Source organism: Tympanuchus pallidicinctus, unplaced genomic scaffold (genome assembly GCF_026119805.1).
Source record: "Tympanuchus pallidicinctus isolate F22 unplaced genomic scaffold, pur_lepc_1.0 scaffold3, whole genome shotgun sequence".
In the NCBI taxonomy this organism is placed as follows: Eukaryota; Metazoa; Chordata; class Aves; order Galliformes; family Phasianidae; genus Tympanuchus; species Tympanuchus pallidicinctus.
Window position 1 is genome coordinate 10,771,826 of NW_026294747.1, and position 22,554 is coordinate 10,794,379.

General features: G+C 36.9%; 1 protein-coding gene across 4 annotated transcripts in view; it reads right to left on the bottom strand.

The window, feature by feature from the left end:
- SOX6 (SRY-box transcription factor 6) overlaps nt 1–22,554 on the bottom strand; it is a 372,478-nt gene that overhangs the window by 263,708 nt on the left and 86,216 nt on the right. The gene's annotated exons all lie outside the window — the stretch shown is intronic.

Genomic DNA, 22,554 nt, shown 5'->3' on the forward strand with positions numbered 1-22,554 from the left:
AAAACTGAGAAATCATAAGAAAAGTCCTGCTTTTCATTCCTTTTTTTTTTTCCTTTTTTTTTTTTTTTTTTTTTAACAATTACTTGGGGTTTTTGGATGCTACGGGAAAAAATATAAGAGATGATAGTTTTGTCTACTAACAGAAATGCTTTCCTCATAAATTGTGTTTTATTAAACTTACGCTGTGTTTTATTAAATAATATTGCAGAATTTTTGTTTCTCCCTTAAATACAAGGACATAGTCACCTAAAGTTACTGCTGAGCACAGAAGAGACTTTAGCTATTTCCCTTTATGTAAGAGAAGTCCAATAGCAAATCTGTTTTAACACAACTGTAGGTCTCTGCTCTCTCTACTGCAGCAACTAATGCAGTTTGCTGTAAACTTTCTCTGATATTTGCTGTAGAATTTATGATAAGATGCTATAAAGTGTTGAAGGAAATTTATTTCATATTTATAGTTAATTTTATTCTGTGTGCGTTTGAAGGAAAACCTTTTAGGAGCACCAATAATGTGAGAAAGCTACAACAACTAAATTTATTGTTAAGTATCGCATCAGTGGTACTCCTGGGGGCTCCTCTTCATGGGAAGAAAGCTTAAACAACATTTCCTAACACATTGGATTGCTTCCCAGAGATGTGATGGCCTACAGAGGCTGTGCTGAACAAAGCAGGCTGAAATAGTAAGTCAGTAAACAACCCTTTTCAGAGGATGGTCACAAATAAGTGCAACTTTGTTTAATAAAGGCAAATCATAGCTATCTTTTGTTCTTCAGAAGGGGCATTATCTTCCTCTCCTGTTTCACCTGACTAAGCTGGTGGTATCTCTTCCATCACCTGACTTCGTGGTTGGCTAGAAATAATGGGGCAGAACAATCCCCCATTGTTCCAAGAGACAATGACCTTTCATGTCCTTGAAGCTCGCCATGACCTTTCATCTCTCCTAGCCTTCAATGGGCTCTCCTAACAACTAAAACTACACTCAGTTAGGCTGAATTCCAGATTGTCATAAAAAGCCCTGTCCTTTCCAAACAAAACCAATTTTTACACCAAGGTGGAGGAGAAACACAGGTCCATTGTTCCCTCACAGATGGAAGTTAGAGTTACTAAGGCAACAGCTCTAATCCCCCTTTTTACCACCTTTTTCACATCACTGGCCTATCAAGTGTGCTACCTTTTAACTCATAAGCTCAAAAGCTGGTAGTCTAACTGACTGCCTTAATTAGCTACGATTTTCACAGTATAGACAACATGATGAGCTAATCGAAATTTGCAAAATAATGACGTACCTCCAGCAAATATTCCTCCTCCTGAGGCCCAGTCTTAGAATAACAATAATGAGACCATTATTAGAGGAGGGCATTAAAATGCTGCACTGCTGCTAAACAGAGAACTTAATTGTTCTGGTCTTGTCCATTGAATCAACAACCTATTGTTGTGGACTTGAAAAATAAAGGACTGGAGAATGGGTGCCATAATGATTGGTCTGTGCTGCCATACCAGCACTCTGTAGAATTGTTTTCCTTTTGAAACTCTTGATGGACTAGTAGTTTTGTTTAAAAGTAATATAAAAGGCAATTGTCTGGATAAAAAGTCCTATTTATTGAAATCCTTAGAAGCAGTTGCATGGGTTTGTTCATGACCCCCAAGACAAAAACAGAAGGATCATAATAATGCTATTTGTAGAGACCAATGCTTGCAGTGACACTAGATAACACTGTCCTGTCTGGATACTGTAAAAGGAAGGAAGGCATTTCCTTTCCAGACAGAAATAATGACAGAAGGTCACATACTGGACAGATCCAATTCATCTCTAAAAAGGAAGATGATTTATTACATAAAAAAAAGAAGAAGAAGAAGAAAGAAGAAAAAGCAGAAACTATAATTTTTGGTCATAGTTTAGCATTTGAGGTATAGATAAAACGTATAAAAGTGTTAATGTTAGTCACAACATATGACTTCTTTTGTTTGATTGGTTATTAAAAATGACTGACTGGAGTTTTTTCCATGCATTTTATGAAATTATTTCCTCAGCTTAGACATTGGGAAACTGAATAATAAATACACCTTGAAATGGTAGTGACTCAGCTGATGTAAATGGTAATTTACTGTTAGCTTAGGAAAATCTAATCTATATTTCAAATTGGGACTGGGAAGAAAAGATATCTACAGATTTTTTTCTGCATTAATTGTTGAGGAAATGAAACATACAGTTGTTTATGAACTATTTAAGATATACACGATCTGGAAAAAAATATATCCCAAATTTTAAAAAAATAATTGTATTACATACTCCTTTTAAGTAATACTGTATAAGCAATAATAGATTTACACTTTGGAACAGAAATTAAAACTGTGACAGTGTATTTTTGTTGTTGTTGTTTGCTTGTTTTATAGCTACCTCTCTTAATGCATTCTCCTATATATAAATGGCTCAAAAATAGCCCATGTCTCTAGGTTAACATAAACAACCAGAAACAACCGAATTTAGGCTAGCAACAAGTACCCATGGGAACTTTGCTATTTATTTCAATGGGAAAAACTTTAGGTTTTAATTTTTTATTATTCGTGCCAACATACTGTAAACCTAAATGAAACCACAAAAAAGGGGAAAAGGGAGAGGAAAAAAAAAAGAAAAAGAAAACTTAAAAGTTAAAGGTTAATCCAAATGGCATTTTCAGCAGTTCATAGAACTGCTCACATAGAGTTGTCTTGCATGCACTCACAGTGCACGTTTTTCTTTAAACTCAGGATCTTTTCTCTCGTAAATTGAAAAATGCCTAATATAAAGAAGTATTAAATTGTAAATAAGACCTCTTGCTTCATTCAATCCATGCTTTGCTTCATTTATCTTCATCTTGTTAGGCTAAATTAATTAACAATCTCTGTGTTGCACACTTTCTCTTTTCATTACATCAAATAATGGCCTGGATATGGGAGAAAACCCTCACAACAGGGATCTTGAAACACTACCTTGAGGAAGAGTCTCTTACATATGTATTGCTTTAGCAATATTAACGAGCTAGATGTTGCAACGTTGATTAAATAGATTCTTCATTGCTTTAAAGTAATGATCCTGTTTTTGTGAGAAATAAAAATATTTTTTCTAAAAAAAAAGAAGAGGATTGCAATAGATCGCTCTTACAATCTGTAAGCCACAAGTCAGTAGGACAAAAAAAAAAAGTACATAAATTTATAATTAGCCTTCCTCAATGCTTTAATATAAAAAAAAAAAAATTGCACTTGACTACAATTTCTGAGCAACTGCGCACACAGTTCCAAATATATTAAGGTGATAAGCCATTCAAACCATGATGCTGTGCCATTTGCCTGTGAATGTTCTGTACATAATTAATTGGATGACTGGGACAGTTTCATTGGTAAATCTGGTTATTTTAATACTGTAATGGGAAGCAATGTGCTGAACTATTAGAGAAGTTTTCTTCCTTTAACCTACATTATGGCATCTAGAGCAAAAGGACAAACCAGTAAAGCCTTTTTTAATCTCGCTCTGATCAAACAGCCCTCTTTCTCCAATCACAGCTTTGTGCGTGATATCTTTCTGCTAGTGTTTCTTATTTAATTAAAACAGACACTGACAGAAGGACATGGATTAGGACTGTAATGATGCATTTACTTAGATTAATCGGAGGCTCCTTTTGGAGTAATGGCTTAAACAAAGAACAAAAGGAAATTGTTATGAAACAGCCTTTTATCCCAGGCAAAGGTCACATTATAAGGTTTTTAATTTTGTCAGCCTCCGTTATATTGGGCCTTGCCACTGGAACATGAGAAGTGCTTCTCTCCCCTTCTCCCTCGAGTCAAGCCAGTTATTATAACACAGCCATTAAAGCTGCAAATTAAAATGTCTGATTTTAAAACATGTTGCTTAGCTTTCAAAATCCTCTAATTAGCATGTTGTATATTGTTGTGAAGGAAAGGAACCTAAAATGCTAATGACCTGCTGCCAGGTGACCACACTGCTGTGCAAAATAGTATGGATCCTTTCAAGTAGCAATAATAATAATAATGCCCTGCCTTTACAAATTACCCAGCTCCAGGTCTACTCTGTACCAAATGCTTAAAGAAACAAGCACGCATCCAGCCAAAGATCAGAGTTCAGCAGTCAGCACAAGAGATTGTTGTATGTTAACTGGAAAGATGACCGTAAGACTCTGTAAGGGAAGAGAAAACCATCTGAAACCACCACAGGTACAGTGACACTTGCAAAAGGCACAGAGAAGAGCATAAGCAGAAAGCTTTTACCCTCTCAGGTAGAAACCGCAGGTGCACTTGTGGAAATCTCAAGGTGGAAGACTCAGGTAGCTGCTTCAGTGCTTTATTTACAAAAAGGCAATAATGCATGAAAAGACTCCAAACAGATTTATTTTGTCTCCTCACAGTTTCCCATTTATTGCAAGAAGTTCATTGAACATAAAATTAAGCTAAAAACTTCCAAATCTGCATTTTTTGCTCCTAACTTGTGATATCTTCTCTAAAACATTTTACAGGAGGAAGTCTGACAATGCAACTTGAAAGACTCAAGCAAAGCAGAAAACATTTTCTTAAACCATATCAGACTTGAAGATCTGATTTTTGAATCCTGAGTTTTAGCAAGCTTACTCATTTCCCATAAAATTTTCAAGAAAAATACTGTCATCACAAGCGACAGAATGTGCTGCAACTTCCTTTATGAAACTGGAGCTGCAAAAATATTTATTTGGTTTTCTGCATCACCTAAGCTGTTCACAGAACCAACCCTTCTCTGGTCACAGAGGCCACATCTCTGGCAAGCTGAAATGTCATACAGTACCTAGAGACACACAACACAACACCAGCAAAGAAGCTAAAGCTTGCTGACAGCACCAATATTGGGTCCAAGCAGCAGCGGTCCAGGCACACAGAGAATACCTTCTTGAAAAGTCCAGAATATTAGCTGGACACTCAGGATTGATTACATTCAACCTGTTTCTTTGTTTGCTTTACCAACAGTTGAGGAAATAAAACTTTTTCTGTAACTTGCTGCTTTAGCTCTAAGTTTCCTGACCCAACCACCTCCAAATACATTAGTGCAGCATGACAGTGTTCTGAGATCTCACTAGTAGGAAGTTGAATGAGATGTTAAGAGCAGTGCTGGCCTCAATGGCTGCTCATACATAGAACTCTCCCACACTTCAAGTGATCCCTAAATGACCAGTGAGGACAAAAAATGCAGTGAGGACTGCAAAGGGGATTTTCAGTCATTTTTATCCCTCACTGCATTCTATTGTACTTAGAAGGCCAACAGTCCAGAAACAAAGTCCTGTGTGATTCCAAATGCCAGCACTCCCCAAAGCAATTGTACTACAATCAGTCCCTCCCCAGATACACCACAAGCGAGCCATGTTAAGCAAATATAATATAAAGATGACCGTGGGTATGGTTTTATTTCAAACCCACACATCTACACTCTGCTCTATTTCACATAGTATCCAGATTCTGCCACCTTTTTGTCACTACACTCCCTCAGAGTACAATTAAATTCTGAAAAAAATCAACTTGCCCTTGAAAACAATTGCATGTAAGTCACTGAAATGGCCTACATAAAAAACGAAAATACACTTAATTCCAAAAAAAGTAAATTCAACTAAGTTAGCCCTCAAGCACTTGAGTTGTTTAAAAGTTGGACAAAAAAAAGTCTGGTAAATGACACACTAGTAAAAACTATGTAGTAACGCTCACTCACACTGTGGTTGAAAATACTCTGACCTTCACGACAGCATTCTACAACTCGAAGGTGCCACTGCCATCAGCCATTGCCGTCCTTTACTTATTTATTTAAACTTAACTGCTATGCTGCCAGAGAAACCAAGTCTTGAGGTAAGAAAACCCATTTCCACAGATACATGCATCATTCACTTGTGTTCCTCAGTTGCCTCTGAGCTGTTAGTTTTTCAAACCATCTCTGTGAGACAGAAAGCTTACTGCTAAGATTATTTATAAAACAAATAGAGTAGCATCAAATGAAGACAAGGCTTTGTGCAAAGTGACAGGTGGCTCCATTCTTAAAAACTTGCAGCCAGGAAATTCACATTATTTTCATTTGTGGCTGTGCACAAACTGTGTTTGCAGAATTCATTCTAACAAAGTATTTAAAAGTATCTTGCAGTGGTTACTACATTGGCATGCACCACGCAGCCACACCGTTCCCCAAAAGTTCTATTTGTTCCTTGAAATATACAATATACACTATTGCTCTTTTAGTGAACAAGTAATAAAATCTGCATTAGCATCCTACGCAGAACGTGAATTCATGCTTTAAGATCAGAGCGGCTTAGATAGCAAATTATCTGCATCATTTCACATTTACTAGCTAGAGACCTGTCCAGGTACAGTCTGCATACAGACAGCATTAGAACAATCAGTGCCTACACGGATGCAGCACCACGTCCTGTGGTTTTTGCTGAATATCCACTTATACTATAAATCAAAGAACAACAGTAATCCCATAATCTAAGACTTCAGTGTAGGAGTCTGACGAGACTCAGGCTGGCACAGCAGCAGTAACTGGCATGGCACAGTGGAAACACCAGCAATGCAGAAATCATGCTGGTGCGGCGCAGAATAAGAGACTGATTGGTCTCTGATTCATTACGAGTTCAACTGGACCCATCAAAGCACGTCTCTGTCATGATAATCCCACAGACTCTGGAGGCCAATGCAGAGCAGAAAAGACAGTCTACTCTCACCTGAACACAGCTTTCATGCACACAAGGTCAAAATATGCTCTGCACTGAAGTTGGCTTTTTATTTAAGTTGCCTCACAGCTAAGTCACTATCCAGACTTGTATCCAACAGAACCCATATAATATAGAATTATATGGAACCCATATAACACCATATAATGAAAACCAATCCTGTTCTTCAAATAAACATGCCCCCAACCACTAACACTGAATATACAGAACAGCAATTTTCTCTATCATCATGTACCCTGAAACAAGAATAGTGCATGTATCTGAGCACCAAGAACAGCTCTTTAGTTTGTCTCATTGTGTATAGCCTCTCTCAGATTTTTTCATGTACCTTTCTCTACAGGTTCTCTGCATCCTATTCTACCCTGGTCTGTCCCTATTGGTATTGCTATATGCACAGTTTGTACACATGTCAGGTAAGAGAAATCAGAAGTGTCTGATTTTTTTGGCTTCCCAGAATGCTGTGTTTAGGTCATATAAAGTAGTTTTGTTACTCCAAAAAACTACAGCAATAAGTAACATAAATATTTCATTGAAAGGTCACTTATCATCACTTTATACACCTCTAGAAATTCTTCCTACTATTTAATTCTTCATGCAAAATCAGATATTTTGCCTCATTACAAAACTTCATTCCTACCTGGTTTGTGATGTAATGTTCAAAACAGGGTCCCTTATACATTTCTTACTCTATTTTGGAACTGTTGTCCCTATGAACACACCAATGAGCTTTCTGATCTAACACCCTAAACTCTTCACAACTGTAGCCTTATTTTTCCAAATCTACTAATTTTTTAAGTCATTAAGATAAACTAGATAAATGAATCACAGTCAGCTCTCTGCTCTTTCAGATATTACTGCTTGCTTTCAATAAATAGTAGAGCTGTTGTATTCCAAACTGTTTTCTGAAAGAAAATACTGATCTATGCAATTTTCAGTACTGATTTTAACAACAAGGGGCAGAAATTAAGTCGTTAAACAGTTTCACATTATGTGTAATAGTAAAGCTACTCAATACACTTCCACATGCAGATGATATGCTCAATGAGCATTTCAAAAAATATTGATGCATTTTTGTACACAAAAGTAGCCTGCACAAATTATGTGAAAATTTCACTGCAATTAAGTGAAAGGAAAATTACCTATATGCATGCTTGGCTTGAATTTCAGTATAGAAACACACGCTAGGTTTCAAGAGAAACTGGGCCAAACATAACTGCTAAGGGATTTAATTTTGCTGGTTTAAACAATGTGAAGTTCATACACAGGCATCATGCATACAGAACTACATAGGCTCACATTCACATACAAAAGATAGCCACGTGGCGATTCTCAGTCTCTCCTCAAAACAAAATTCCCCAGGCACCTTCAAGCATTTAACTTACAATTTTCCCACTAGTCACGATTTCCCAATCAGTGTTGCATAGGAAGGAGGCACAGAGAAGAAAAAGGACTATTTTTGACTCTGTACCCAGCATTCTAATTACTTTTTTATGCCTTGGTTTATCCATGTGTAAAACAGGAGAAACAATACTTTATAAATCACCTTTCTAAACTGCTTTGAGATCTGCTGATAAAACAAGGTGTATGAGGGAAACTGAATTGCTAAGCAGTCTGAAAGAGATATCCCTCAAAAGAGGAAAAGAAAAAAAAAAAAGCAAAGTTGTTTTTTCTTTTTCTACCGCTAAAACTTTCAATACCCAATCAAGCAGCCACACTACTGCATTGGTCTATCACAAAGCGGATCAGAACAGACAAATTAATCAAGTCAGGACAGTGAGTGCACTTTGTTTACACGCTATATCCTGTACGTATCTTTCTTAGGTTCAGACTGAAATCCAGCTCCAGCTGCAACAGCTTTCAGGCTGACAGATCCCTCTGGAGCTGTGCCATGCAGAGCTTCAGACCTGGAAGGTGCTGCAAGCGCGCACTTCCACTATGCTGCTCAGACATGTATACATCACATGTTCACACTTTCAACATCCCTTCAAAGGTATACTTGTTGCAGTTTAATAATGTGCAGCATCTAATCTTTGGGCAGCCATTTCTTTTGCCCATGTTTTATTAAGATTTTAAGTCTTTCATTTCTGAAGAACGGAATTAAAATACGTAACCTGTTAGAAAGGAGATATTCTAAACTACAGTACAGAGATTCATTTATAGTCCATTCTCAAAGAGTTTAGATCAATAGACTTTGCTAATGTGCCATTTTTTTTATATATTCATATTTTGGGCAGCATCTAAATTTTTACAAAATTCCCACTGCTGACACAGCCAGCAACTGTTTCACACTGCTGGAAACAAAAGTGGTTTAGATCAGCAAAGTAAAACAAAGCTGAACCACCTAAATTATTGTACTCGTTAAGTTTCACCAAGCTGTAAGTCACATACATCGAGTACAAGAAAACATGGTGTGGTTATGAAATCTTGCTGATAATCACAGAGAACAAGCTGTAAAACATGCTTGTTCTGTGACATTTGTGAAAAACCAGATAATCCCTAATGGACTTTGAAAACACAAGCTTTCTGATTTTTCATGCATATGTTTATATGTTGATACATATACACATATACATTCAGATATGTGTGTGCATATGTATACATGTCTAAGCACACACTCATGTTTAAGCAAAATTATTAGCTTTTCTTCATAGCCAGTTGGCAATGTATTCGTTTCTCAGTTGAAAAGAAGGAGGAGGTGCCTGAAAGAGGATACCACAAGTGTAGGACAAACAAATGCCTTAGGAATCAGAGCAGCATTAATGGCAGGAGAATGAGAGAGGCAAGAGCTTAGGAGAGCGCGAGGACTCCCTTCAAAACCCCAGGAACTTCCTACAAGATCTGCATTTGACAGCAAACCTTGGTGAATGTTTCCTTCTGAAGGCCTACTGCAGATAGGAGGAGAGTTGTGGGAAACCAAAGAGTTAAAATTATAAGTTTATACAGAACTTTGAGATAATCACAGAGAAAATGATTAGGTCCTAGACAGAGATTGTGTTTTGCTTTATTTTTGCCCTCAAGCCTGCACCTTTCGTCATAATGAAATGCATACTCAGCCTTCACTTGGTGAAATATTTGTGTTTCCATGCAGTTAAACAAATGGGTTTTTTATTTTCTTTTAAAAATCGCCTCCCACCCGTGTTTCCCAAAACAATTGCCATTTGAATATCATGAACAAACTGGGCAGTAGTCTTCCCTTGCCTCCATTAAAAGTGCTCTTTCCTTATTTCATCGGCCAGAACGTATGGGAAAATGACAGGACTTCTCAAATAATGGAAGACATCTGAAAGGAATTCTAATTCCACAGTATTTCCACATTGCCATATAACTCACAGCATATAATTGGCATTTTTAGCACAGACAGGAACAGAAGATCAAGGTAATCTTATTTATTTTACAAACTGATATTCAAGATTCCATCGTGTGTTCTTTTTCCTCTATTTTTCTTTTCCTGATTCTTTGCATGAAATATGAAGAACTCATAGGTACGATTATCAGATTTATGGTGTATGCTTGCTATATCGCACATTATAGTCTCACAGTTGTTTGCCCTGCAGTATGGAAGATTTGCATAGTGTTTAAATGGGAGAGATCTGTACAAACTATAGTTAAAATATTATTACATTTATATGTTTTTCTATATGAACTAGTAAAAAAAAAATAATTTTATATTCTACTTTAGGGCAACATTTTACTACAATTAAATGAAAAGGCTTAGCTCTGCTACTTCTTTGAAAAGAATCATGACCAAAAAGATACAATTTTAGGAACCATAACCAGAAGATTATAAAGAAATTCTGTCTATTTCCATATGAGGTAATATCACAACCAAATATACTTTGTTGATATTTAAAATCTGTATGTCTTCCTTTTTGTAATTCTTTCATCTGCGTGTGGAATTTATAGAGGAGCTTTGAGAGAGAAAAGAATGAAGCACTTGCCTTTAATCCTGAGGGTTATTTCCTGTTGTGTTGCGTTTTTTTGTTTGTTTGTTCATTTATTTTTTAAATTCATTATCTGCTCCCTTCCCATCACTGCTGACCATCAGTGCAGCACCGTACCTCCAGCTGTGAGCTTGAACATACTGCTCCCTGAAGCCAAAACACGTGCTGCTTTTCTGATTTAAGAACAAGGGACACTGGACGTAGGAAAGAAGCTTAAACTTCCATTTCTTTTGAATCTCAGTGCACTTCTGTAATGCAGTGTATTACAAAGAAACCGAGGCAATATGACAAATTATAGGAGAAGCTGCAGCAACTGAGATTTTAGAAAATTATCACATCTTTTAGAAGCAATGCAATATTGTGTCACTTGGAGAAGTAAAAACTCTTTAAATCATGTTTAACATGAGATAATAAATAATAAACCACAGATATCTAATAAACCACATACCTAATTAGTAAGATTTTCCTGTTTCTGAGCACATGAAATCTTATGCACCTGACATTACTCCTCTCAGGGAGGGCTATCTCCTAAGAGGAGATGAATTCCCATATGCAGGAAATCCAGCGCATGTTAGGCACGGACAGAAGGAAGGATGGAAGTGAAGGAAGGAAGGAGAACAAATATCAACAAGTAAAGAATAGACTGCCTTGGCAGTTGTGCAACAGACTCAGAAAAATAATTTTACAGGAAACAACTTTTCCTCCTTATGAAGTCCAGAGCATACATTTTACTGTATCGTGCATTCTCTTAATTTTCCAAGATTCAGCCTGAGACGCCAGCAGCTGACTACAGGTTCTTCAGTGATGTCTAAAATTAGTATTAAAAATCTTTTAATTTTCATATAGCTTATATATCAAAGACATTCTAAATGGTTACTTCTGTAGAGAAGAACTAGCAGATATCAAGAATCTAAAGGACAGCAATCAAATGTAAACATCTTTCAGACTGAAGTTAGCTTAGCATAGACAATGCACTACACAGAGCAGAAGAAATCTTACAAATTGTGTGAGTCTGTAAGTTACAGCATTATTGCATCAAAGCAGTAGTTCAGGCATCTTATTGCTAACTGCCAGATGTTCTGCGTTATTCCACGTTGTTAGCCATAGCAGTGAATTTCCTACCACTTCGAACAAATTATCCATTCCAATTGAGCACATTTGTGATACAGTCAGGGTAAAGCTTTCTTTTAAATTTGGTCGGTTTTATTCTTCTGCCTTACTATAAAGTAATACTTTATCGTATATGGATTTTTGTACTCCTTAAGGTGAAAAAATGCAACTGCTCATTAACACGAGGATATTAAAAGTGCATTTAATCTAGTCTTTGATGCACTTTTGTTTTATCTATCATATCCAGCTGTAAGCAGAAGAGACAAGTTAGTCCAAGGACATAATGTCTTTCAGGCTCTATAGCACTTAGCAGGTTACAGGGCCTCCAAGGCCTAACAGATTTAACCAAGACTTTTCACACAATCAGGTAAAGAAAGCTAGGCCAGTCAGCAGACGCCCCATTCAGATAACAAAGAGAATATTTTAGTGACAATGTGAGAAAACAACAGTAAAAATGGTAAAAAACCACTGAACCATAGCTCTCTTTTTTTCTTTACTAAGAACCATGTTTGCCCATATGGAGTTTGCCCATAATATTTGCTGCAGTCTTCAGTAAAGAGAAAGTCAGTCAGATGAGCTTTGTCATGAGATACCCAGATAAACTCTCCTCAGAAAATGACTACATCAGTGCTGGAAAATCTGCGATGTCTTAATTTCCTCTATTCATTTGGGATGAATTCACTGATGATCTCTTAAAACACCAAGCTTAATTCTTGGCGTGTCTGTCATCATTACATTGATCTATAACAAAACAGAGCTGCGTTTGTATCTGCAGTTTCACCTCACCATAAAGGCAGTATTTAGTGTACTCAAGGCTGAGTTAGCAACGTTAAAATTTGCAAACAAGGCCTGACTATTAGTGCCTGACATGGCTGCAGTCAGTCACAAACCAGCAAAAAGGTGCAAGGACTGCGAGGTGAACAAATCCAGCGTGGGCATTTGTTAAGGTCATTTCAGTTCTTCAAGTGGCTCTTCTTAAGAGCCCATTACCTCAGCTAAGTCCGCTCAGCAAACCATAATAATGATGAAGATAACCCATCTGAAGAAACCAATTTGGGGTGTGGTTTTGAATTTGGACTGGGGAAAAGATGACTACACACCCCATGCTCTTGCTCTTCTCTACAGCCAAGTTTAAATAAAGAAGAATAGTTTTCAATTATCTTGGACCACATTTGAATGGCAAGGGAACTGTGAATGAAAGACATTTACAAAGGAGACTGTTCAACATTAAAGTATAGTATAATCACTGTATGAATTAGTCATAGCCAGTTTAGACACTGTCCAACCCACTTTCCAACCATCTGCAACAAATGTGCTCCATAAAAACAGAACCATATGGAAAACAAGCTAGCAATTAACACAGCTTCTATGCATACCTCTAATACAGCACAGATTTCAAACTTTGAGTGAAACTGACTGCTGAATTACTTCCATATTGCTGCTGTTTAGACCTTGGCAACACATATTTATCCTCACTCACTACAGTATGTCATCCCAAGATACTGCTATATCATCAAAATAAGCATGAAAAAACCACCCACAACTGAGCCACTCATTGTGGTTTATAGCCTCTGTTAATAAAATATTTGCAGATCAAAGTATAACAGACTTTTTCAAAGCTGCATAATATGTTACTTAGCAGTCAGTATCAAAACTAATAGCTAATGCAGGGCAAATCGATTAATTTAATTGCTAATTGGTAACGTCTTGTACTGTTAAACAAAACTGCTTCAGGATTGGGTCCTGAGAGCTTTCTGCTCTCCCAGATTACTTGAAGAGCTAAAGATGCAGCACTTAACATTGCTATCATTTCCCAATAAAAGGGGGGCATGCAGAAAACGTAGATCCAAAATACAGAGCCCTAAAAAAAAGCTCGTAGATGATAATTTTATGACTTTTCTTTCATAACATGACTATACTTTATAGCCGTATATGTGTACTAGATAAAGTGAGACTTCCTATAAACAAAAAGATACAACTATAAGCAAAATGTTTTGTTGCCTTACTCAGTGTAAAATGCAATGTCCAGTATATACTGTATTCTCTTATATCCAATCTATCAGAGCTTTTCAGCCTGGCTCTTTAATACAAGCTACAGGCTTTCGTGCTCTTACACTCAACAGCTCAGCCCCTGAAGCTTGATCAAGGTAATGAAGGCTCATAGACTCATCTGGGTTGACAGGGTCATCAATTCCAGCCTCCCACTGAATGCAAATCAGGTTGCTCAGGGACTTGTTCCATCAAGTTTGGGAATTCTGTAATGAGGGGGACATTACAAAGGAAAATCAAAGTATTGTACTAGGGAAAAAAAAAAGAATCCATAACTCATTTGTGAGTATTTAAATTCTGAGTATTTAAAAAAATGAAATTTTCAATGCACGTTTTCTAGTTTTACTCATATAATAATAAAACTGGGGAGATTTGTGTGCTTTGTTTTGGGTTTGTTTTTTTTTTTTTAAATAACTGGAATTTATTTAATTAAATGAAGAAAAATCATTCCAGTTAACTGAAGTTCCTGTATTTCCTCTGTTATCCAGGCTGTCGGGGAGGGGGAAGGGGAGAGGGAAAGGAATACAGACATCACTTTCCTACAGATCTTAGAATTTTCCAGAGTGGAGCTGCTATGGAAGAAATTATGTATTATGTCAGTCACAGTTTCTAAAGCACTGACATTTTTGAGGTATTCTTCCATAATTCTATATCTTCCACAGGCCATACTGTTCCTAAAGACCAATGACAAAGCACGAAACTAAAAATTTAGGGCAAACTCCCCATGTGAATTTAATTCTGTTCACACAGAAGCTTCTCCCCCCATTAAGCACAAACCAACAAGAAACTGAAAACAAACTCTTCCTTGGTGCTTTTCACTCCTTCAAAAGTTTCAATACTGACAATATTAATAGAGCCCTAAGACAGTAATACACCATCCAAGCTAAATACACTGATGAAATCATATAGCTGTATGTCTACATAGACTGTTATAGTTGCTTCTAGGTTCTGTCCGTAGAATTGCTGATTGTGTTTGTTGTATTGAAGCCTGTGTGATATTTGGTGGTCGAATTTAAGTGTCAGCATTTCAAGTCGTGTAATTAAATCCAATTTTCATTTCCTCAAAAAAAGAAAGTTCTAGAAAACCTTTTCCTGAAGAAGCTCTTGCACTTGGCCCACACATGGGTTTGCTCACATTAACATAAATAAAAGAATATAAATACGCATCCTTTAGAAATTCATGGTTTGGGGAGATGTTATGCCCATAGAATCACGCAGTGACAAAAGAGATGGAGCAATTTTAAACAGGATTCTGATTAATGACATTTTTGTTTAATAAAAAGAGGTGATAGGTATATTAAAAAACAGTTTGCAAATATGAATTTAAAGAAACCATACGCTGTTATCCAAAACTGGCTTTTGGCTACTACATTTATTTTCTACATTCATCAGATAAATTACATATTGGCAGAAAAGTCCAAAAACATTCAAATGGTATTAGGACTGCAAAAAATGCCATGCTTTGGAATTAGCACCTAAACTTCCTGCATTCCCCATAAATTCTGACTAATTAAATTCCTACTATGTTATTCCTTTTGTTTTCTTCTCAGCTGTTTTTATATATTTTCACCTGTTTCACTTCCTTTTTTGTTCAAGTAACAAAAAAAGCTTACCCTTACTTGATTGACAGAAGGGAATAACAATGTTTAATTAACATCACTTCCGATGTGACAAATGTTAAAACTCAGCTCAGTCAATAAGGCTCTATGAAAGTATTCCCCCAACATTTTTAAAAGCTTTTTAAGAAAGCTTAGAACACTGTGTTCTTAATTCAAAAGCACATGCCGAGTTAATTATGGTCTTATGCTTTGACCAAAAGTAGGATTTGTGGGATTTTCTTTTTCTTAAGTCAAAGGATTCAAGAGTAATTTATGAATGATACTGAAATAATGCACGACTGAGCTGCTGACATGCTGTTAAGTTTCAAGTTTTTTGTGTTTTTTATTTTTAATGTACTGGGAGGGTCAGCATTAAGTCATGCTGACTTGAAACTCTATTTATAATAAAAACTACATTAACCAAACAATCATGCTATTTTACAGTCTTGCTTTTAGATTGTTGCTCTCGACCACGTTACTTGTTTGAAAGATTTCAGCACAATTTCTGCCATTGAAAATACATCTCCACAGCTAAATAGGTCCCACAACAGTGTCAGATATACTTTCCCTAGTTATCATTTCTTTATGTACCTGATGCTTAATTCCTGTCTTCACACCTGTGTGAGCAGTTGCGCTATAGGTATATGGATACTTTCTCATACCTTATGAGGTGCCAGTTTAGGCAACTTGTTCCACCAGGATCTTGTCAGCACTAACAGTTTCAGAGGGGTCACAAATTGTCCAAGGCACATACTCGTGTCCATGAGTATAGTGAATGGCCACAATTTGATGATGTTCAATGGAAGTGCTGCTATCAAGTTCTTCGGTGAATTTCAAAAAACATCCAATTTCCTTTAGATTATTGATCTAAAACGTGATTTCAGGCTCTAACTCACGTGAGATCTGCACATCCCTCCCACACAATAGTCGGCAGGCAGAAAGGGCATTCAGTCTGACACAGCAGCAGTTTCAGAAAGGAAGAAACAAGACGGTTTTCTCCCTGACCTTCCTCTTTCCTCTGGAATATACTCCTCAACTGACATAAAGACTCCCCCAGCTCCGGCCCAGCACTCCTCCAGTCTGAGCTTGGTTCGGGACATTTTCCCTGAATTTCCCTCGCTATTGTAACAGTTTCTTAACTTCTATCATTAATAATAAACACTAATAATCATAAGCATTAGTGCAATGCAGTCTGAAAATCATTTCTATTAGGATGTTTTTAATGCCCTATAAAATTATTTCAGCCACATATAGTTCTCTAAGAAATGGCAGAATTGGTTATTCTCTAAGAAGAGGGAATGTGGAATTTTAATATGCATTTAGTTTGATCATAATATCATGAACCCTTGCCTAATAATTTTACAGTTTTGCCCAATTTTGTTTTTCAATCCCTTGTTTTTAGTGTTTTATACCGTTTTAAGAAATGAACAAAGGAATTAAAAGTACAGCACAAATACACATTGTGATATAGTAGATATAATGCAAATTAAGATGAAAAAAGAAAAAGCAATGGATGAGCATAAACTTATACCGTGTCTTAAAATATTTTCTGTTTTAGCTCTTACAACTCAGCATTAATATTTTGTATGCCTTAGTTCTACTAATGTATATAAAGCATATTTATAAACATATACTATCAAAAGTACTAATCATTAAGATAATATCAGTAAATCTTTAAGCATTTTCTCTTCAATTACATAGAAGAGAGAGACTGCCAATACTCCTAAAATATTTGTGATGGTGACCCTCTCTACTTTCACTCAATTATTTCAGTGTTATGCTTGAATAGATGAAGAAGAAAAAGGCTTATTGATTATTCAGTCAGTGATGTGTCTTGGATAAACAGAAAGTAGGTTTGCCACAGAAAATATCTACAATGAACTCAAGATAATTAGAGAGAAAAAAAAAATGTCAAACAACTCTTCATTCATCTGCTACAGAAGTTACTGTATTTCTAGCCCAGAAAAAACAATTATTCAGACATTGCCTACTCCATTTTCTATATTGTCCCCTTCTGATGAACAACAGACCTTTTAACACAGATGCGGTAGTCTTGCTTTCCTTTCTGTTTTCTGCCCATAAAGACATTGCCCACTCTTGACTGACACTCAGAAACTGAAAAGGCTCTATTTACCCACAGAGCAGAGGCTCCTTAGGTCACACAGGCCTCTCCTCTTCATCTTACCCCACCAAAATGCTTCGAACTAGACCCAAAAGGAACAAACATTATGAGTGTGGAGGTAGATTAAGTTCCATTTCCACTGCAAGACCCATATGCTTCCTGAATTTCCAGCATTTACTTGCTGGATTCAAATCAGAGACCTTTGGGATGACAGAATCCATTTACAATTGAATATTTCCTTTGCAATCCAATCTTATGGGGGGGTGGGGGGCACACACAACCAATCAACTAACTACTAATCAAAACAAAACAAAACTGCTGACTTACAAGTGATGAATCAGCATTTACTATTACAGAGAAAGAAGAGGGAACAATCATAAAAGTAATGAGGCAGACCGAACAACCAAACCAAAACACTTTGTCTAGTCCAGAAATGGAAGCCTTACCATGAAACACAGCAGGAAGAACATTGCCCTTCAGATGCTAACTTTCAGCTGCACCACGTTCAGTGTACTTTTGTTGCTAAGCATCTCTTGTGTATCGCTGGAACTTACAGCTGCCATTTTACACTTAACAGGACACACGTGACGTGGAAAACAAAGCAGGTACGAGAGAATTGAAGCTGAGAGATTTCCCATTGAAAAGATACCGTACAGAAAAAGAGATTCAAGCAAGTTATACCTACAGATATCAGTAAAAAACTCTAAGTTAAGGAAGTAGAGCAGAGAAGTTGCTACATACAGTTGGTCACTGAGGTAAAACAGATTTGAAAAGAACTAGCATACATTACCACCTAAATAACTAGTTTTATGCCTCTTATAAGCCTTTCTTATTGAGTGAAGTTGAAACAAGAGAGGTTCAGACCAGACCATAAGAAGAAACAAGCCGTGGGACAGGCTACCTGGGGAGGTTGTACTGTCTTGAATCCTTGGAAGTTTGTTGAGACTGACCCAGATAATGCCCTGAGTAATCTGATCAGACCTCACAGCAGTACCTTGAACTAGAGAACTCTTGAGTGTCTTCTAAACTGAATTATTGTGCAATCTTCGTCTTGAGGCAAATATCAGACAAAAGTGACAAAGCAACACTAGGACACCACAACAGATATGAAAGTCCAGCAGCCAAGGCACTCAATATTACCTGAAAGCAGAAGCTTTCAGCAAAGTACTCTGCAAAGCGCACTATGATAATTACCACTCTAATGCAGTAAGTAAAGTAAACACAGTGGACAAAACAAAATTGAATTTTATAATATTGTTCAAAGAATACTCTATCTTCTGGTAAATACACTGTTGCATTAGTGTACTTAGTCTTGAAGGTTTTGGTGCAGATGCAGAACATGACAGGTGATAGCACACTGAATGACGAGTGACTTGGTTAACTCTGATATGTAGACTGGAGCCTGAACGAGGCTTTCAGACTGTAACAGATGTTGTAGAACTTCAGACAGCTGGCCACAGCTTCTACTGCTGTGCTTGCAAAAGCTGTACACAGAGAGACAGCAGAAACAAGACACCTAGATGGTGTAAGATCTCTGCATATCTGTTAAGTTCTCTCTGTCTAGTTGTATTAAAAAGAAGGCACCTTCATGTTGTACCTCCTTCTAGCAGACAAAAAGAATGCAGTGTCAATGTTTCTGAGGACTTAAAGCAATTCCCTTCACACTATGCATGGCTGATATGAACACATTAACTTCCCTGAATTTGTAACATTCCTTTGCGGGGTACTGCTTCTTTACACGTACATAGTTCATATTGCTATTCATGCTTTCTGCCCTTTACCTAATATTTTCATGTAAGAGAATATAGCTCAGTGGGTCACAGACTTGGCAGAGTCATGATTGTCTCGAAGCAGCGCCCAAGATTTTATGCTCAGTTCTTTTCTGATGGAGCTGTGCCCTTCTCCCATTTTGCTATTCAGGCACTTAGACCACCATCTTACATATTTTATCATTGGAGTTATTCAAAAGATTGCTAGTCTTTTGGAAGTAATTTCTTCTTCCATTGCACAGATCCACAGGGAGAGCTTAGCCTTTATAGTAAAAATCCTGATGCTAAAATCTACTTTTTTTCAAATTAAAACTAGATCCTCTAGTCAAAATACTTAGATTGCATTTTGAACCTCTTTGAACAAGGATGCATGGAGTATTTATGACAATATATCACTAACAGAATCCTCTCAAGAAATTCAAACCTCTCATGAATTGGTCAGAAGGAAGTTTGAACTATATTTCAAAACCTCTTTATGAAAGCAATACGTAAGATTGCTTTCTTTTCTATCTGTATTCAAAGATTTCAATGTAAACTACTCAGAGAGAGAAGGAATCATTCATCAGTTGTTTGTTACAGAAACAACTCCATAAAAAATCTTTCCGACTAAGGTGTGAACCAGTAATTCTAGTCATTGTTCTAACATTGGTCTTGCTAGCAAAATCTAATCTCATCTGTAAAAAGATGGTTTTTTTACTTAAGCAGTGGTCTCCTTGTCATAACATAAACCTTCCTCGTTCCCATATATCTCCTGTGACTTGATAATCAACTACCTTAATTGTATTTACACTATTCCTCATGACATGATTTACTCTGCCTTTGGTCTCTGCTCTTGCCCTCTGAGATCCCCTAGAATGTCCTTTCTGTCACATTCACAATGACCACTCCACTCAAAGACATAACAGCCTTCAATCTGATCTTCTCTAGTCTTAGTCAAATCAGCTTTCACTCCCAGATTTCCCTCTCACTTCAGACAGCCACTGCTCCCTTTCACCCTTCATACCATCTCCACCATTCCTCTCTTGGCAGAAACTGATCTCAGTTCTTTCTTCCTACCTTAACTGACAAATCCAAAAATGTCATTCATTTCTCCCTTTAGCTAGGCAGTTAGCAAACTTTTTAGACACTTTTTCATTCTGTCTCCTTCTCTATGGCTAAAAAGCTGTACATGCAGTATCAGCCATTCCAGACTCTTCTACTTGGTGCCTTTTGTCAATTTCTATTTCTTGGGATATATAAAATTTCTTATATTTCCATGCATCAGAATTCTGAAAGAACACTTAACAAAGACAACATCTGTGTATTACGAAACTGGGAGACTTGAAGGACTTCACTTGACAGTCCTTGGCACATAGATAAAATACTAAAATAGAAATTTGTAAATGTGACGTCCTTAAAGTCACAAATGCCCAGAGAAATGCCCATAAGAGTGCATTTCAGGGCCAATGATTTGATTAAATCATTGTCTTACCCTTAGCAAAAATCTACCAAGTGTATCTTGGAATTTTAAAGTTCATTGCATGCATCCTTGTTTTAGTTAGGCTTCAGCAATAGAGTAGAAATGGAAGCAGATAATGGACCATCACAACAAAGGCAAGCACCTGAGCAGAAGAGCTCTCTCACACGAAGTTGGTTTAAAATAATTTCTTCCCTGTCTTTTCAGTTGAAAGTGTTAACTACCATATGTAATCAACTCAACACTGAAGACCTTGTAGTACTGCTCTCCTGTAAAAAGAGCATAGCACAGAACCATTATTGCTACGATGCTCACATCCCCACTGTAGAAATACGTACTTGAAAACTCACCATTGCACCCTTCTATATTTGTATTTTGCAGCACAGCCACAGATCACTAGAGGAAACAGGAAACATTGTGCTAACATGACTATAGTTTTGATGAATAAAAACCATAACCCCCAGGCTAAGCTGCCAAATAAGTAGTGAATTAATTTCTGTAAAGTACTCCAATATTACAAAGGTGTGTTGAAAGGTGTCTGCTCATGTTTCAAATTAAACGCACTGCTGGTCAGCATTAGCACCTCAGCTTTGAACAGCAGCCATTTGCCTATAACACTTCAGGGGCTGGGAAAAACGGATTTGCCGTTCACACTGGAATAATTAGAACATGTCAGGAAGAATTAATTTCCTCATTTTTCAAAAGGATACACAGAAATTACCATGTTATTATATGACAGGGTCCCTTGGAGAATTGTATTAAATTTAATTTCTAGCGCAGCCCACACAACAAATTAAAGTCATAAATAAGATGGAAAGAAGCGGGACGCAGAGCATATGTTTATGGCAATGAGTGAAGCCAAGGGACCAGAAACAACTATCTTCATTTCATTTTATTTAAATCAGCCAGACACTGTGTATCTGAATGACAGCACTTGTTAATGGTGCTGAGATTATAGGCTCCTTAATTTTAGGAAACAGAAGCAGTCAGTCAGTATTTGAAATGGTATTTTTTCCCTACAATACAGATATTAGTTTATATTCACTCCCTTTCAAGGCAGTTTCTCATGGCCCTGAAGCAATGTGCTAGTTCATAACAAGAATGTACTTTTATTTTAATTGTTTTGTCTTGGTTACAGAGGAGAGGTAGCACAGGATAATTTAACCAGAAAAAGTGTCTGATAACTGAGAAAACTAAATCTTTGAGAAGGCAGAATACTCCAAGAGTGAGAAAGATTAAGGACATGGCCAATTTCTACCATGATTTCTTTTGACACAGTATCTAAGTGTCAGAATCTAAAATCATTTTCTACCTAAAAACAATCTCAAATGACAAAGTGCAAAAGAATTATGCAACACTGCTTCTTGCTAACACTGCAAGCAGCTGAACTTCAGGGCAAGACGTACCCTTCCTACCACACCTCAAACTCCTAGCTCTCTCCCCAGAGCCACGGAGCCATGTGAAATCTTCTGCCCTTTGCACTCGTGAGGGCCTGTAAAAGCAGTCATGTTACACAACACTGAAGTCAACCCAACTGCACTTTAATAACATTTATAAAAAATTAATAAAGGTTTATAAAATATTAACGGTACTTTAACTTATTTTAATACCTCCTTCTATATTATTCTTTGCACATTTCAATTTTTAATTGTTGTGAAACCTATGCATGAAGATGTCAGAATCAGCACGAATTACACTGAACATTCCCTCTTGTCTCTATGCATCTCTCGCAAATGAAACCTGTTGTTCGAGCTTCTGTACACATAAAGGCATGA